We start from the raw sequence: 5,929 nt of genomic DNA, 5'->3' as shown, positions 1-5,929 counted from the left end.
CATTGGAGGTATTATTTTCTTTTTATAGTTTCTTAAAATTACACATGCTTACTGTTCCAAGTGAGTAACTTCAGAATCTTTAAATTAACTAAGTTAAAATTAAAACTAATAGGGTCTGTCAAAGCTGTTGCATAAAATGAATCAGGTTTTCTGGTTGCCCTGTTGTAATGAATGGCGGCATGGTGTTATGAATGGTGTGCCATTGTGATTGCTGCTGGGGCTTTCGTTTTTTTAAATGTAAATTGTGTAAATGACTTGGAACAAGCACCAAAGACATGATTGCTAGATATACTGATGCCACAGAGAAAGAACGTTGTGGAGGGGACATAATGAGGTGACTATGGGACGCAGATAAATTAAGTGAGTTAGGAAAGATCTGCAAAAAGAGTAGAACAGTAGGGAAATGTGAACTTTGGCAGAAGCAATAAAATGTAAGATTATCGAGATGATGAGTGAGTGCCGAAGTCTGAGATGCCAAAAGTTTTGGGTGTCCCAGTGCATGATTCACAAAAGGATAATTTCTACATATAACAAATTAGGAAAGCAAACAGGTGTTGTAAATTATTGCTAGAGGAATTGAAAACAAAAATAGGGAAGATTTACTCCTTTCTTGGATTGGATCTCCTGCAGTTTAGAAAAGTGAGAGGGGATTGAAACTTATCAGATGCTAAGAGTGCTTGAAAGTGCAGAGATAGAGAAAATGCTTTGGGAGAATTTGCAACTAGAAGTCACTGCCTTTTACAAAAAAAAGACAATTCAAGGCTGAGAACACACATAAAATGCTGGAGGAGCTCAGCAGGCCAGGCAGCCATGGAAAAGAGTACAGTCAATGTTTCGGGCCGCAACCCTTCGGCAGGACTGGAAACGAAAGATGAGGAGTAGATTTAAAAGGTGGGGGAGGGGAGAGAGAAACCCAAGGTGATAGGTGAAACTGGGAGGGGGAAGGATAAAGTAACGCGCTGGGAAGTTCATTGGTGGCTGGAGAAGGGGGAGTCTGATAGGAGAGAACAGAAGACCATGGAAGAAGGGGGGGGGTGCGTGGGGAAGGACCAGCAGAGGGAGGCGATGGGCAGGCAAGGAGATCAGGTGAGAGAGGGAAAAAGGGATGGGGAATGGTGAAGGAGAGGGGTGAGATTTTTTTCTCTCTGCCAGATTATTGTAGGCCTTTAGACTCTCTTTAAACAGTTATGGATATAGATTCCTTGAATATTTTAATGTAGAAGAAGTCAGATATTTGATAAGCAAGAGGATGGAAGATTACCATGGGTGGCTGAGAATATAAAGATTAGATTGGTCAAGATCTTATTACCTGATAGAACAGTCTTGAGGAGCTATGTAGCTTGTACTGCTCCTGATTCAAATATTTGCACAGTACTGTGTTTGTCAATGTGGAGCGGAAAGTGAGATTCTAAATCTCGGAACAAAGGATGTTGGGAATGGCGAGGTGGAGTGCTGTGGGAGGGGTGGCATGGGAGGAGTGCCGGGGTGGGGGATGGCATGGGTGCAGGCACAGCGAACCCTGATAAATCAGGCAAACAATTGATTTATTGATCATTACAGAATGTGTCTCTGGTGCTTCCCGCACCCTCCCGTCTCCCTTTCCCTTTTCCCAACCATGATTCCCCTCTCCCTGCCCCATTTCCACTCTCAGTCCACAACAGAGACACATATCAGAATCAGGTTTATCATCGCTCACATGTGTCATGAAATTTACTTTTATTTTGTTTGCAGCAGCAGTATAATGCAATACTTATAATGCAATACAATTACTATAGCATTGTGCAAAAGTCTTAGTTATATATATGTGCCTAAGACTTTTGCACTGTACTATATGTCTAAAATGAATCTGAATTGAACTGCACCTTGTACAAAATACAAGGAAGAGTTTTATTTAGGTTATGAATTTTGTAGTCCTCCTCCGCTGTGGGTGGTCCATGGGTCACATATTTGAGGGCAAAAATCTTTTTTTTTGAGCTTTAGGGTACAAAAAAATTATGAAAAAGCAAACTTAAGATAGTCATCCCCAGTTTTAATGGAGGAGAGGCATATGGCTTTTTTCTAATACTTCAATTTTTTAAACATACTTAATTAAGATAGAAGATCAACTACAATTTCACTAAATAATGCTGGAGGCTTAAATGATCAAACCCGTCCTTAATTTCATACCTGTATTCTCACTTGTTCGAGGGAAATAGGCCTATTCAGCAGATAATTGGTTTAGACCACATGTAAGCCCCATATAAAGTATGAGAAAATCGATGCCACTGTGTTCCACCTTGTTTTTTTTCACAAATATACCAGTTCCATGTGGGTGTGAACCATACTCTGTAGTTCTGTGTTATCTCAAGGGATGCAGGAACTCTGTTACGAGCTGATTGGCAATCGCCTACCCCTTGCTACTACTAGATTAGCAGATGGAGAGGAATGTATCACCGGAAGATCTCACGCTTCGTTACTCTGGCAGTAACATTAATACCTTTCAGGTGACATTATCAAGAAGGGATGATTATTACATTAGCATGTATAGCTGTGCTGTTTCACATTTGTTTTGTATGAACTGACCTAGTATATTAAAAGTGACTTGAAAATTGAAATATAATTGCAGGGACGACTCAGCAGGTCAAGTGCATTCGGTGAAAGGAAAACATTTTGTGTTTTTAATCAGTAACTTAAAATGTTAACTTTCTCTCTCTCTCGTGCTTCACAGAAGATGCATGACTGATTCTGCTAAATATTTCCAATATGTTTTGTTTTTATTTGAGTCAGTAAATTGCACAATTATACAGTTGAATTCAAGAGACCTTGATCTGGGCTGTCTGACCCAATGGTTTGGCATCTGGCTCACTCATTAGTACACCAAAACCTTGTTATCTGTTGACATCTTATGCCTGTGTTGGTTGTGCATGACTAAGATTGCCGGCTGAAGGTGCAATGGGAGCTGGAGTTGGAAAGACTGGGTGTCACCTGCTAATAGTTACAAACTGAAGTTCACCAGGTTCTGTTTACCAGGTCTTTTAAGCTCACCAGAACTCAGATTCCTGCTTCCTTTAAATTCACTGAGTTCACTGAAAAATTTATTGTAACACTGTCCACCATATTACCAGAAAAGAAACAAGCATGTTGGAATAATAGGAGTAGCATTCAGTAGTCCTGAAAATTTGCTAGTCCAACACCATCAGAGTCCAGAGGGTCCCCAGTGCCTGAAATGTTGACTGTACTCTTTTCCATAAATGCTGCCTGGCTTGCTGAATCCGTCCAGCATTTTGTGTGTGTTGCCCAGATTATAGGAGTTCTACTGTACTGTGTTTCACTGAGAACTACTGTTTAGGAAGTAGCTTCAGCAACATAAACATTGGGATAGTTTTGAAAATTTCATGCCTGGTATTCATAAAACTGAAATATCATACATTAAATGAAGTGGCTAAGAAATCTGTTCTGGGGGAACACTGAAGGGAACCGTATGCACTTGTGGGAAAATCATTGCTATGCATGAGTTAGTTACACAGGGGCAGCTAAGGAACATAATGTTTGTAGTTAGTGAAACTTAAACGGAACCAAAAGGATTCAACAGTTTTGTGAGAAAATGAATTGGAATTGGTTTATTATTGTCACAAGTACCAAGGTACAGTGCGGAAAGCTTGACTTATATTCTTTTGCAACACCCACAAAATGCTGCAGGAACTCAGCAGGTCAGGCAGTATCTATGGAAAAAAGTAGTCGATGTTTAGAACATAGAAAACCTACAGCACAATACAGGCTCTTCAGCCCACAAAGCTATGCCAAACATGTCCTTTCCTGAGGAATTACCATTCTTACTCTAGCTTCTGCCCTTTGACCTGTCTGGCATGGATGATCCTACCAAAAGCCAAAGCATAAAGACCCGACTCTAGCCACCATACTGGAGCTCTCTGGGTCACTGAGGATGTGGTCCTTTTGGAGGACAGTCTAACAGGCTCAAGGATAAAGCGGGGAACATTTGCTTGGATGTGAACACTGTGAGAGAAAGACTTAATGAGTACTTTGCTTCAGTATTTACCAAGGAAGTGGATGTGGGGGAGCAGGAGATCAGTGCTGAGCGTATCAGCACTTTAGGGTGTTTAGAGGTCAAGGAGAAGGAAGTGTTGGCCCTCCTAATGAGTATAAAGGTGGAAATGTCCCCAGGGTCTGTTGGGTTTTTCGCCAGGTTATTGAAGAAGGCAAGGGATCAGATTTCTGGAGCCTTAAACGGCATCTCCATGTCCCCTGCAGCCATAGGGGAGCACTGGTGAGTGGCTTATGTTGTACCTGTATTTAAGAAGGGAATAAGAGATAATCCTGGGAACTATAGATTGGTGAGTTGTTGTGAAGTTGCTGGAGAATATTCTCAGTGAGAGGATATATGAGTATCTGGAAACCCATGCCTAATTAGGGAGAGCCAGCATGGCCCTGTACAAGGCAGATTGCGCCTTACCAACTTAATAGAAAATTTTGACAAAGTGATGAGAGAGATACATGGGTGGATGTCGTGTACATGGATTTTAGTAAGGCATTTCACAAAGTCCCTCTTGGGATGCTCATCCAGAAGATTAAGATGCATGGGGCCTGAGGCAAGTTGGGATTCACAACTGGTTTGCACAGAGAAGATGGAGGGTAGTGGTTGAAGGGACTCATTCGAACTGGAGGCCTGTAATTAGCGGAGTTCTGCAGGGATCTGTGTTGGGACCTCTGTCTACTGTTATTGATGCATGTAAATGACCTGGATGAAATTGTAGTCCGGGGGGGGGGGGGTTAGTAAGCTTGCGGATGATACCAAGATTGGTGGAGTTGTGGAAGACTGGCAAAGGAAAGAGCATGATATAGACCAGTTGCAAATATGACAGAGAATCTGGAGAAAAAAAGCATTCTTTTCAAATGGATCAATTAATTACATCATGCATTGAGGTAGTACAAGGTAAGAGAACAGCAATGCAGAATAAAGTGTAACAGCTACAGGGATCAGAAGAGGGGTAGACCATAACTTGCAAGAGTAGATTATGAGGTCATCTCACAATCTGCCAGGTTCCCAGTACAATAAGTGTCTGTCTTACTGTACTAGAAAGGCAATCAACAGTCTGATAACGGCAGAATAGAATAGAAGCTGTCCCTGAACCTGGTGATACGTAGTTTCAATCTTTTGTATCTTCTGGCTGATGAGAGAGGGGAGAAGGCACAAAGCTAGAACAGGAGTTCAGAGATAGAGCATAGAACAAAAAGGTGATATGCAGAACTGAAAATGGAATTGTTACCACTCCAGTGCATATTGTTAAATAATTGATTGCTTCATAAAAGACCTTGCAGAGCCTTTAAGACACTTATTAGCCCTAACTTTATTCTTTTTTCCCTGTATACACAGACACTCCACACAATGAAAATACCACCAAAGGAAACGAAACTGTATAGTGTTTGTCATTTGGGCTTAGATTACTGAAAAGAAAATAGATACCTTTACAAATAATAAATTGTAACCAACTCTTTATAAACACCATTGAGTGGTTTCGACTACAGGAAACAAACGGATCGGTCGCTCCAAACCGCGTTTTTTAAAGAAATGTATGTACCTTTAGTAAAACCTGTGGAGATGCCGGGGATTGAACCCGGGACCTCATACATGCGAAGCATGCGCTCTACCACTGAGCTACATCCCCTCCTATATTTTAATGGCTCTTCGCACCCTTTATAAATGCCCTCGAATATGTTAAAACTTCTGTTATTTTTTTCTTGCTTTTTAACATCCTTTTCAATCCGTTAATTAATTTAAAATAAAATGTACCCTTGCTTCGCAAAAATAGGAACAGTGCCACCAGGAGCTTTAGAAAGTTATAAAGTAACTCTTAAACTTTAGAACTCTTTCGAATAACTCCCGGAAATCATAAACTCAAGAAATTCTGCCGATGCTGGAAATGCACAACAA

General features: G+C 41.0%; 1 non-coding gene across 1 annotated transcript; it reads right to left on the bottom strand.

Moving 5' to 3' along the window:
* Nucleotides 1-5,591: 5,591 nt before the first annotated feature.
* Nucleotides 5,592-5,663, bottom strand: trnaa-cgc (transfer RNA alanine (anticodon CGC)). Its single transcript has one exon. It is a non-coding gene; the product is annotated as a tRNA-Ala (tRNA).
* Nucleotides 5,664-5,929: the final 266 nt, after the last annotated feature.

Source organism: Hemitrygon akajei, chromosome 5 (genome assembly GCF_048418815.1).
Source record: "Hemitrygon akajei chromosome 5, sHemAka1.3, whole genome shotgun sequence".
Taxonomy (NCBI): domain Eukaryota; kingdom Metazoa; phylum Chordata; class Chondrichthyes; order Myliobatiformes; family Dasyatidae; genus Hemitrygon; species Hemitrygon akajei.
The sequence above is the reverse complement of the archived record's forward strand: the minus strand, read 5'-3'. Positions and strand labels throughout refer to the sequence as shown.